The following is a 12512-nucleotide window of genomic DNA, read 5'->3' as shown; positions in this document are numbered from 1 at the left end:
TGGTTTACCACAACAAGATAAAGGTAAATAATCCAATAGAAAAATGGGCACAGGATATGAACAGGCACTTCAGCGACGACGACATTCAGATGGCTAACAAACACATGAAGAAATGCTCAAAATCCCTAGCCCTAAGAGAGATGCAAATTAAAACAACTATGAGATATCATTTCACCCCAGTCAAAATAGCAAAATTTAACAGAACAGCAAGCAACAAATGCTGGCGAGGTTGTGGAGAAACTGGAACCCTGATTCACTGTTGGTGGGAGTGTAAAATGGTGCAACCCCTGTGGAAAGCAGTATGGCGCTTTCTCAAAAAGTTACAAATAGAGATACCATTTGACCCAGCAATTCCACTACTGGGAATATACCCTGAAGAGACCATAGCTGACATCCAAGCAGATATATGCACACCCATGTTTATTGCAGCTTTGTTCACAATAGCAAGGAGTTGGAAACAACCTAAGTGCCCATCAACAAACGAATGGCTAGAGAAGCTGTGGTATATTCGCACAATGGAATACTATGCTGCATTGAAAAACAAGGAACTCATGCAATATTATTCAAAATGGTTGACTCTGGAGAACATTATGCTGAGTGAAATATCCCAGTCACAAAAGGACAAATATTACATGATGCCACTGTTGTAGAATGGGACTGTCCTTGGAGTTGGGGAGAGAATGAGTAAGATGGGTTCAATAATGTATACTGCACTGAAACAGAGGAGGGAGAGAACCGTCTAAAAGAGAGATGTAACTGGGTATTTCTGTCATCACAGGAGACTAGAGCGAGGGCTGCATGGTGGAGGGGACCTGGGGGAGTGTTTATAAAACAATGAAAAATCTTTTCTTTTACTTTTCCATAATTTTTGGACTCATGTACTTATAACTTGTTAGTCAAATTTGTGTCTTCTAGGTTGCAACACCCCCATGATACATCTTGAAGGATATGTACATGTACGGCCAAGCACAATCAATAAGAGTGCATCTGAATTCCAAAATCAATCTCCATAATAGTCTATGTGTTTCCTACTGCCAAAGGGGCCCTTTAGAGTAGTGAGAGAAGATCTTCACCCTGAAACCCACAGCGTCCCTTTTCAGCAGGAAGTAGCTAAGAGAATACGCCGTCCCCTTTTCCTTATGACTCAGGGTGAAGTCTCTCTCAGGGAGGAGTGATAGGGAATGGCAAAGGATACACTGACAAAGAAGATTAATCAGAACTGGCTTTGACAAGCACTGTGGCATTTGGACAGGAACAAACTGGGAGGAGGGTAGAGAGAATAGTGCAACAATGAATGAGTGGAAGCCCAAAATCTCTGTAAATGTTTATGAAAATTAATAAAATATAATTATAGAAAAAAAAAGAAAAAAATGAAAAAAAAAAAAAGAAATATCATGGTTTAGGTCAGGCACACCATTGTCCATAAAGTGATCTCCTTGCTTTTTTGCAGATTTATTTAGTAATCATGTTTTATTCTTTCTTTCCTGTTTTGTGGGGGAAAGTGAGCAATCATCATGGAGAAGAATTGACTGTGGTCTCAGATGAAAGTAGACTCAGAAGCCTGCAGGACTCTAACTGCCAAGTCTCTCAGCCGGGTATGCAGCATGGATCATCTGAAAGGGCTTTGTGCACGTTCCGTTGAGGGAAGCCTGGTGACCTTGCAGCAGACCTTGCAAGCACAGTCGTGCTCCCCAGGAGTTTGTCTCGCGATCAGATCCCTGGTTTACCTGAGTCTGGCCCTGCCGGAGGAGTGAGGGTATGCTACTCAGACAATGAGGGCGTGAAGGTTCAGTGGTGGAACCCTCATCTTTAGTGTCTCAGACAGTGCACCTTTTCTGGCCAATGCAGCTCTTGTGCACCCCCCCCCCCAAACTGCTGGTGGAAGCTGGCTTGTGTCTGTGCTGCTGACTTAAACTGAACTTCCAGACTAGGAAGAACTGGGGGGAAAAGCCTAGTGTTCTACCTCATTTCATCAGCCAATGAGAATCCTCTGGGAACCACAACATCCCATCTTCAGCTGACCAGTGGTTGGTTGTGTTTCGTTCCATTGTATGTGGGATCCACGTGACCTGGGGGCTGGCTGATTGGCAGAATAGATTCTCAGGGCCCTCAGGGGACGTGGGGGAGTGACATTCTTGTTTGTTAGTATCTTGGGCACTCTGTTAGCTCTGCCTGTCTCCAAAATCTATCATTTCATCCAAGGTAAGAGAGATGAAGAGATTTCTCCGAACTCATATAACTGCGCTGTGGAATAAGAATGGCATGACTTGATCTCACGTCCTCTGGACACATGTTGCCAGGCGGGGCTAGTCCCTGGAGAAGGATGGCATGTCGGTTAAGTCAGTAAAAACGAGGAGATGGATTGATACAGTGCTTGCAACAAGTGACTCGAACAGCAACAGCTGTGAGAATGGCGGGACCACCTACCCGGGGTCTGCACACAAGGTGGTTACGAGCTGCAACTGACACGACAGCGCCTAATAACAAGAACATCGCGGCGTGGAGCGAGGGATGAGCTTATCTGCAGAGCTGAGCTCGGCAGGCTCCGCGGGGCCGGCCATCTGGTAGACCTGGGTGTTGAGTGCCAATGACAGCCTCGTAGACACCAGCAGCCCTGCCATGGACGATGATGCTGATACACATCATGGTTTACACACACGCATCGCAGCCCGCACGCTATGTTCCCCAGCTGTTCTCACTTGTGTGCATGGCCTGAGGTACCAAGACTAGAAAGTACTGGCATGATTATGAATTGTGAGAGCCCCACCCTGAGATTTCTGTCTCTGATGCTTTCTTTGATCAACAAGCTATAAATAGAGGCACTGTGCGTCCTCACAAACGTGCTGAAGCAGGAAGGCATGTCCTTCCTGGGTGGAGGTACAGTTTGGTTTGACAGGTGGGAAGAACCAGAAAGTGGCATCTCAGTAATTGGTTCCGAATAAAAGCAAGAGCAGAGAAGGGTGTCGGCACTGGTCCTGATTCCACGTCTGGCTTCAGGCGCTCGGACAGCCTGGGCACAGCCTCTGGAGGTGCCCTGCTGGTAGACCCCAGGCTGGGGTGAAGTGACCGTGGGGCTGTATTCCAGTGGTTCTTGATCATGGCAACCAAGTGCATAATGCAGACCCTGTTTTCACCGTTGTAACCACAGATCTTAGGAATTCATTCACATGGCGCACGAGATAAGAGATGAAGAAACTGCTTTATGCATGCAAATCAAAACCGCTTGTATTCCTGAATATAATGATAGGGGGAAATGTGAGTTTCCAGATGTGCTGGAGGGAGCTTTTCAAGACGTACCGTCGCCTCATAACACATTCTGATGAATTTTTCTAAGATGAAATATGCCTTTGATTAAGCGAGAGGTTTTTTTCTCTCCCTTCTTGATAAGTTCTGTGTGAGTGGGGACAGTCAGTCCGTCATGATGCCGTATGCAAAACGAAAGGATAAAGCCTTCACTTTGATTTATGATCATGGTTATTAATTTCTGATGCAGCTTTTTGGTTTGGATTATTTGGGGGTGGAGGGATTTGGCAACGCAGATGAGAAGCAGGAGAGATTTACTGCTCTAAACATCACAGCAGAGATCTAGCTGTAAATAACAAAACTTCTAGAAAGAAGTATTAAATCCCACTTATGACTAGGTACAAGGAGAAACTTTAAAATATGAAAAATCAGTCAATACGGGCTGGGATTTCTGCACAGGTGGGTTCTGAAGGGAGAGAAAGTGTAGAGAAAGCACAGGCTTCCTCACTTCCCATCAAAGCTGTGGCACTGGCCTCATATCCTGGGTGAACGACGGACCTTCGCAAGCTAGGCCCTTACACCAGCACTGGGGAGAAGCCTGCTCCATGCAGTCCCAGCATGCCCTGTCCCTTGTTGCTGGAGTCAGACTGCGCGCATCTTGACTTGCCTGAGAAGTAGCTCTTGACTATTATTGAACCAACCCCCGGAGGCACTCACATATGACCGGTGCTGACCCATGCAGGGCCGGGGTCTCAAGGATGGTGTGTGGAGGGGTCCTTTTGGCTAATTGAGTCACAGTGTTGGAACCCATGCAGAGCGAAACTGGACTTCATAGGAAGCTCTGTTCCTCTTGTTTCTCACAGAGTGAGTCAGGAGAGCACCGGTGTTCCTTCCCCTCTCCGGGTCTTCTGTTGTCCTGACGATCCTGGGATCCACAGCCAGGGGACGGAATCACCATCAACCAGAAGCCAACACTCTGAGTCCACACGCTGCTGTGACAAAACACAAAAACGGGGTGGCTTTTAAGAACAGTCTTCTTGTCTTGGACTCCGGAGGCTGGGAGTCTACATTTATGGGGTCACAGGACCCCACCCTCTGTGAGTTCCGGAGGAGGAGACTGTCTGGTCCCTCTGGTTTCCGGTGAACCCCTGGTGTGGAGAAGCATCCTTGTCCCCGTACCTCTGCTCTTCCCCATGGCTCTCTGCTCCACAAGGACACACATTTGCTGAGATCAGATCTACCTTCTCCAGTGTGACCTCTTCATACACCCGTCAAAGACTGTTTACAGACAAGGTCATGTTCACAGGTACAGGGGTCAAGGGCATTAACATATCTTCCTGGGCAAGACAGTTCAAGCCATGGTGACATTCATCAGAGGGATCTCAACGTGTAGTAACTCTGCACAACAGATCAAAATCCTGAACCATCTTCATGAGCTGCTGTGTCAGGTCCATTGTCCAGGTCACCGTATCGGCCCTCAGGCCCACTGTTCGGGTCACCACATCGATGTTCTCTCGCTGACCCTCCACGTGTCCCCAATGTGATGTCTTTTTCCAAGGACTGGAGCCTTCGGACAACAAGTCCAAAGGCGGTCAGATGATATTTCATCAGTCCTGGCTGTAAGGAGAGCCTCAGCTACCCTTCCTCCACCACTGGTTTGTTTGATCTTTTGTTGGTCAAGGGTAGAGCCGGTGTTCTTCGCTAGTGCCACTCAAAGGCATCAGTTCGTCTTCGGTCTTCATTGTTTCTTCTCCGCCAACGTCTAGTTGGCTCTGACTCACAGCGATCCGATAGGACAGAGCTGTTCCCACAGCGTTTCCGAGGCTGTAAGTCTTTATAGCAGCAAACGGCCTCATTTTTCTCCACGGGAAAGGGAGTCTGGTGGATTGCAGACAGCTGAACTTTCAAACAGGTGGATTTAGCAGCTGAGATCTTGACCCACTGCCCCAGCAGGGATTCTTAAGCAGAATTCCTCTAAACTGACTCCTCAGATTAGCCTTGCAGTGTCTATGAGGTCTCTGATCAAAGCAACAATATTAATGGTGGTGTTTGCCTCCCCAGTGCCATTCTAAACCCTTTATTTGAACAATAACTTACATTAGAGTAGGAGTCGCTGGTACCATGTTTTCCAGGGACAACTGAGGTACAAAGAGGGCAATTTCATGCTCCTATGGGGAGGAACGGGAAGTCCTGACCCAGCTCGCCCTCCGCCATGCCTCCTTGTACATTTGTAAATTGTGTCTGGGGTAAACCCCACTGATGAATCTCCCCAAAGTGAGCCCAACTGTGCTGTAAGGATCAAAGCTCAGAATTTTGTAGCACCCCTAAACCTTCTCTCCACATTCTCCCCAAATAATCACCCTGAACTTAACCCCCACCATCACTGAATGGACCCCATCTGGTATCACCCCTCTAGGCCACAGTGAACCTGCCCCATGGTTTCTGAGGCTGTGCCGTCTGTCTTCTGGAGGGTGACTGGTGGGTTAGAACCACTCACCTTTAGGTTAGCCGCTGAATGTTAAACCACTACACCAGTAGGAGGCCTTAAAAAGCAGCCACAGACCCATCCATATTTTAACTTCCTGTTTATCTTTCACTGGACTCCAGGGAGAGCATTGCTCTCAAGAAGTGCAGGTTTTTAAATGCATCCCTCGCTCTGGAGCAGACTCCCGGGGCCTGCACTCCCCTCACTGGGAGGAGAGTTATCCCAGAGCTGGAAGCCCAGTCCTGGTGGCGTCAACCTGCAGGTGTGCTGCATACCTGCTCAGGCTGGATGCTGGTGGCTGAAGCTGGAACAGAGGACAGACTGTGAGCGAGGGCCCAGGGCCAAAAAGCAGGTGCCCCCTCTCCTTCCAAGCCAGGCACAGCAGGGAGCAGGGATTTGGTTGTAAAACTAGAAATAGGGTAAGGGAAACGCACCTCACTTTTATGACAGTGAGCAAGGATTCTTACAGGCGAGTTTACAAAGCCGTCAGACATGCAACACTCCAACCGTCACTGCTTTCCCAGTGACGCGGGAAGTCAAGTCGCCTGCCCTGTGCTCTCTCTAACGACCTTCCCTCTTTGCGTGACAGGATTCTGTGGGACTGCTGACACAGTGCATTAAGCACTGGGTTGTTCAGCGAAAAGTCAGTAGTTCAAACCCACTGCCTGCTCTTCATGAGAAAGAAGAGGTAGTCTGATTCCAAATACACTTACAACCTCGGATTCCCTACGGGGCAGCTCTGCTTGGCTGATTGGGTTGCTGTGAGCCAGAACCGACTTGAGGGCAGTGGGCATGGTTCTGGTTTGATGGTCAATCCTGTAAACAGGTCTTTGGCAGCAGGTTTGACCAGGGCGATATGTTACTGCGTTTTTGACTGTTGTTTCTATGAGGGCTGCTGGTGGATTTAAGTGAAGTGAAATCCTTGACAGGTTCAGTCTTTTCTCCAGTGATCACAGTGTTTCTTTTTGGTTCAGTTGTGAGGTTTTACCCCTTTTTGTTGAGGTGCAATCCACACTGAAGGCTGTGGTATTTGATCTTCAGTAAGAGCTTCAAGTCCTCTTCCCCAAACCAGGTTGTGTCATCTGCATAACAGTTTGTTACTGGTTATCCTGACTCTGCATTCTTCTCTTTTATTGGCCATATTAGCTGGAAGGATCCTTCCTGGGCAGTGAGAGACACAAAGAGGTGAAGAATGCATATGAGCGCCACTGTTTGGGTCCCTGGATGCAGCCATACCTGACTCCATCAATCCCCTGGACTTCTCGGCCACTGAATTGACCGTGTTGCTTAGAAAATTTCTTTCTCCCATAGGACAGAGCTCTCTGTGTCTCACTCTGACCATCGAGGTGGTCATCTGAAAGGTGCAGGCTAACCCTGGAGCGTGGCCGCTCCCGCTGCGCACTGCAAGGCTCCTGCAGGCCTGTGGTGGTCCCTGCAAAGTCAGCCAGACTGGCCCCGAGGGGCGTGGACTCCAGGAGGGCTGAGGAACGCTCCTGTGGCTTTTGTCTTCAAGTGAGAAAGAACAGCTCAGGAGCAGAGAGAGACATGTTCAGCCATTCCAAGCAATTAGTCAGAAAACGGAGGTTTGCTCTCTTTTTAAATGGAATTCAGTTAAAAAAAAAACAAAATCACACAGGTTTGGGTTATGACTGAGAGTTCACCGGGGCTTTGAGCAGATCCCTCAGTTGAGAAGATGAGTCACAGCTGCCAGAAATGAGCCCAAATTACCCCAGCCTCCCGCGCCTGCTGACCGCAGTGGCCTCCAGCTCAGTCCTGCGCCTGCTGACCACAGCGGCCACGAGCTGAAGCTGCTCTTCCCTTGTTGTTTATACAACACGAGGGAACAAATGGGTTTAGGATTTCTATGACTCTAAGGCATGTTCACTTGGAAGCATTTGCCATAATTGAGGTTTGTGGAGCGAAGAATTAGAGAGAAGTCTTTGAAAATGTTTTATTGGAAAGTTGGAGGAAAGGGCTACAGCAACTTCTGTATGATGACAGGGAAGCTTGTTGGCCCAGGCTGCTCTGGTCTGAAGTTCTCTGGTGACTTTACAAAGCTTTTTGGGGAAGCTTCTGGATTATTCTCTGCAGCACAGGCACACGGGACAAGGGCGACAAGCCCTTAACAGGGGAGAGAGCTTCAGGAAGGCTTCGCCTGTCGGGGCAGCTGTCTCCAGATGAACACAGATCTGCTCACAGGGGCCAGCCCAGCATGACGCCTCCTGACCACGATCAGCCACGTCCCAGACACTCCCACTCGGCTTAGCCAAATCCTCTGAACCAGCAACCAACTTCATGATAAATGAGGGAAAGACTGGAGACGTCAAGGACTTCATTTTATTTGCCCAAGAAATACCAATGGTAACAGCAGTCAAGAAATCAAAGGACTTGTTACACTGGGCAAATCTGCTGTCAAGGATCACTTTAAAGTGCCAAAGGGCAAGGATGCCCGTTTAAGGACTAAGGTGTGCCTGACTCAAACCAATAAATAACAACAAACCCAGATCAGTAACTTCATATACATGTGGAAACTGGACAGAGAGTAGGAAAGATTAAAGAAAAATTGATGTCCTTGTTTATATAGTCTTCTTTTGGAGAGGAGAAGCAGACGTGTGCAGCCAGAGTGCTCTTGGCTTTGGTGGCCTTCCCTCCCCGCACACACACGTCTGCTGAGTCATCTGCCTGCATGCACGTGTGTGTGGAAGGCCAGGCTGCAGGATTTCACAAACGGCGCAATTACGACTGTATTGACTAAAATGACACATCAGCTACAAACGCAGAGAAGGCAGGAGAAGCCGCCACCTGGCTCTGTGGGTTGGAGCTGTCAGTCAACTTCCTCCTCCTTTTGTTTGTGGGCTCAAACTTTCCACAGATGAATGCACGCAGATTTGAAAATGAACAATCTATGTTTAAACAAGACGGGCAGTCGGGAGGCCAGGCCCTCGGCCCCACAGGGTGTGAGTATGTGTTTTGCGGCAGGTCGAGAGATTTAGGGAGACTGGAGTAAAAAGAAAAAACAAAATGTGAACGTGGTTCTGTGGAATCAGCTCCGCCTTGACCCCAAAGCTGGGCCTGGGGGCTGTAAATTTTGACAGGAGGGAACTGTCCATCTTTCTCCCTCCAAATTCCTGGGAGCTGAACCTGTTGGAGACACACAGCCTTTGACTTAACAGTGCAACTTCCTGCAGACGGCGCCATCAGAGTTCAACAACTTAAACTTGTTGTTGCTGTGTGCCATCAAGCTGGACCGGGCTCGCAGCTGACCGTCCCCCCACGGGTGCTCAGAGGCTTTAAGTCACATGAGAGGAGATCGTCCATCTTTCTGCTGCAGGGCAGCTGGTAGATTTGAACCACTTGCCTTGGGCTTGGCAATGCAGCTTCTTATCACTACGTCACCAAGTAGATGAGTACAAATGTCTAATAAGGTAATGGCTGATGGTTCAAACCTCCTCAGCCGTGCACAGTTCTGCTCTGTGACATGTGGGCGGCCATGATCCATTCAGTGACAACAAGTCTGTGTTTTCAAGAAGGGAGTAGATGAATTCCTGTGGCCACGACGTCACTGTCCCCCAGGGTCTCCCAACCACATGGGAGTGTGCGAGTGCGCTGGAGAGTCCACCTCCCAAGTTCTGCCTCTGGCATCTCTGACACAGAGGCCAGTGGTGAAGGATCAAAGCGAGAGGGCTTCTTCCTGCAAGGCATGGCTCCGCCCCCTGCCTCATAAAACCCTGGAAACTCATTAAGTCACTGAGCGTGAGGTCAGCCGTTTACATCACGTTCAGCGGAACACCATCCAGCGGCTTGGAGCTCAGAAGCTGTGTGGGCCAGAGCAGAGCCATCAGCTGAGGTTTGCAGCCACCTTCTCTGTCCGTCACCTCTGTGTCTGTCCTGGAGCCATTTCCGAGAAGCTGTCTCCTTGGAAACCAAGAGAAAGAACCATTCACACTTGGCTGTTAGGGATTAGATTGCAAATGCTATTCCTCAGTTTCATTTGACTCTTGCTTAAATTGGAAGCTGTGATGGCTTAGCGGTAAGGAATGGCTCTGTCAGCCCAAAGGAGAGCGGAGAGCGGGTTTTGGATACGCTAACTGCCCCGTGGGAGAAGGATGAACAACTTCCTCCTGACTAAGTTACCCCCTCTGAAAGCCCAGCGGAGGGTCAGCTGCGAGTCAGTTCTGACTGAATGTAAACAACAGCAGCAGCAACAACATGGTTCAGTAAGGCTCTGCAGTGTGAAGTACTGTGAACTGTAAGGTCAGCGGTTCTATTCCACCAGCTGCTCTATGAGAGAGAGAGACGCACAGTGTCTTCGTGTAAAGATGGAACCACAATGGAGGGCTACAGTGAGTCACACTTGACTCAGTGGTAGTGGGCATGGCTGCACTGAAATAGAGAAAACAGTCATCTGGTATCACATTAAGGAGCTCTGGTGGTTCAGTGGAAAGCAAAGGCTCCTGGTTCAAATCCACCCGCTGCTTCACAGAAGGAGGATGGGCAGTCTCCTTCCATGTGATTTGCTGCTTCTGAAAACCCACCGGAGGGTCAGCTCTGAGCAGGTTCCGACCCACGATACACAACAACAACAGCACCGTCCCGCTGAAAGGAGCCCAGGTGGTGCTGGGACTGAGGCACTCGGCACTAACCGTGGGGTGGGTGGTTTGATATCTGCGTGAGGAAGATAATGTGGAAGCTGCTTCCATAAAGGTTTTCCACCCTGGAAACCCTGTGGCCAGTTCTGCTGCGTCCCACAGCGTCTCTGTGTGTCAGAGAGGACGTGCTGGCAGTGGGCTCGGGTTTGCTATTTTGTCACTTCAGAAGTCCAGAGAATCTTCTATGCAGTCTGAGAGATCGGCAGAGGGTGTTAGAGAAGGGCAGGCTTGAATCAGCACCTGGGACCCTGGGGAGGAGATGGGGTGCAGGCCACTCCCTGGAGTGAGGACTGTGTGCTGTGGCGATCACAGCATGGAAAATGGGGGTTAGGAGGAAGGACACAGGACTCTGGATGGAGTGTTGGGGACAGGAGTTGAGGAGTCGAGACGCATGGAGCTGGGGTCAGTGTTGGGGGGACGTTTCAGGGGAGGTGCCACCTCCATTGCTAAGCAGATCCAGAGGTCGTCTTTGCAGCCTGGTTAGAACTGGTTGCTAGCCGTTGGATAGCCATTGTGTTGGCTCGACCTAAGCCTAACCTCATACTGACCCCGGCAAAGCATTGTCTGCTCCTGTGCTGTGAGCACTTGCCCTCCCTACATGGGGCCCTCGTCTCCCAGCACTCATCCAGAAAGATTCTGTGACTCCAGGTTTCCAATGGCTTGTTTTCCAGGCCATCTTTCCAGGTCTTTTTGAGTTGAGAAGCTCTGCTGAAGCCTGGCCAACCTCGGTGACCCTGCTGGTGTTTGAAGTAGCGGCAGCAGAGCTGGTAGCACAAAGGTGACACACAGGCCACCACAGTGAGGCAAGCCACCCAGTAACACTCAGCTCAGAGGAGACTTCCCCATCCGAGTGTCGCATCTCCTCTTATTTTTCTATTTTTCTTATCACTTTGGTCTTCCGTCTTGTCCCTCCTGCCCACACTCAGGACTCTTCTCAAATCCTTCTCTTCCCAGACCCAGGCTCCAGCCCAGCCCTGGGATTCCGACCTCACTGCTTCTCCATCCTGACCGGCAGCCTCTCCTACAATCACCTTAGGATCAGTATGTTCAAACCCTGCTGAGAAGTGAGTCCATCAAATAAGAGTGCTGTTGTCAGAACTTTGGATAGAGCACTGCTAACCCAAAGGTTAGTGGTTTGAACCCACCAGCTGCTCTGTGTGGAAAAGATGGGGTCATCTACTCCTGGAAAGATGACGGCCTTTTAAACCCTCGGTGCAGTTCAGTCTGTCCTACAGGGTCTCGAGGGCTTGGACCAACTTGGTAACTGTTGGCATCGTGGGCATTGTAGAGGTTGAGTGATTAAGAAGAGAGTGGAGACTGGGTGGGCAGAGTCCCAGCCAATGCAGGTAGCACACCAAGCAGGGGGCCCTCGCCAAAGCTGTATTGCAAAGAGGGGCCTCAGCACCACAGCATGGATGCTGGAAAGACAACTAGCTGAAGGGAGGAGGGAGAGAGCCTGGAGTAGCAGACTCCTGAAATGTCCACGGCACCAGGAGCGCTCAGATGCCACGGGATCGGATCCCTCCGCATACTCGGCCATGGTGTAGATCCAACCAAAGCATCGTCCACCCACCAGGACGCTCCAGGACACGCCTATCTGGACCCACCCACCAGGACGTGACAAGACAGGACTATCTGGAGAAGTTGGCACTGAGCAGAAATGACCAGCATCTGAGCCTCTACCTAGCCTGGTCATTGACTAGGAGCATGGCCTGACTCAGAAGCTGAGGTGGCTTTGAAGAGGCATAAAGACAAGAACCAGCTGAGCAGCCCTCCGTGTTGTTATGTTTGAGCCCAATGTTGCTGCCACCGTGTCCCTCCTGGTCACCTGCCCTCCTGTAGATGGAATGAAGCAAGCTTCTTCCCCCAAGATGTTAGTCATGCTAGTAAGTCCTCAGACTCCCTCAGGCCAAAGATCTCACTTCTCAAGAGCAATGGGACATCACATTTAGCATAAGAGGATGCGCCCCGCTGAAAAGCCAGCGTCAGAGACATTGCACATCATCTAAGCACCAAGTCCTGCCCAAGTGCTCGGTGGCTGTGAAGGTGTACACTGGCCTTCACGGTTGTCAGTACCCAGAAGTGTGCTCCCCAAGTCTGTGCTATCAGAATCCAGGAGTGTGCTCCCCAAGTCT

The sequence above is a fragment of the Elephantulus edwardii genome, unplaced genomic scaffold, assembly GCF_000299155.1.
Source record: "Elephantulus edwardii isolate Elephantulus edwardi_28Jun2011 unplaced genomic scaffold, EleEdw1.0 scaffold00127, whole genome shotgun sequence".
NCBI lineage: Eukaryota > Metazoa > Chordata > Mammalia > Macroscelidea > Macroscelididae > Elephantulus > Elephantulus edwardii.
The sequence above is the reverse complement of the archived record's forward strand: the minus strand, read 5'-3'. Positions refer to the sequence as shown.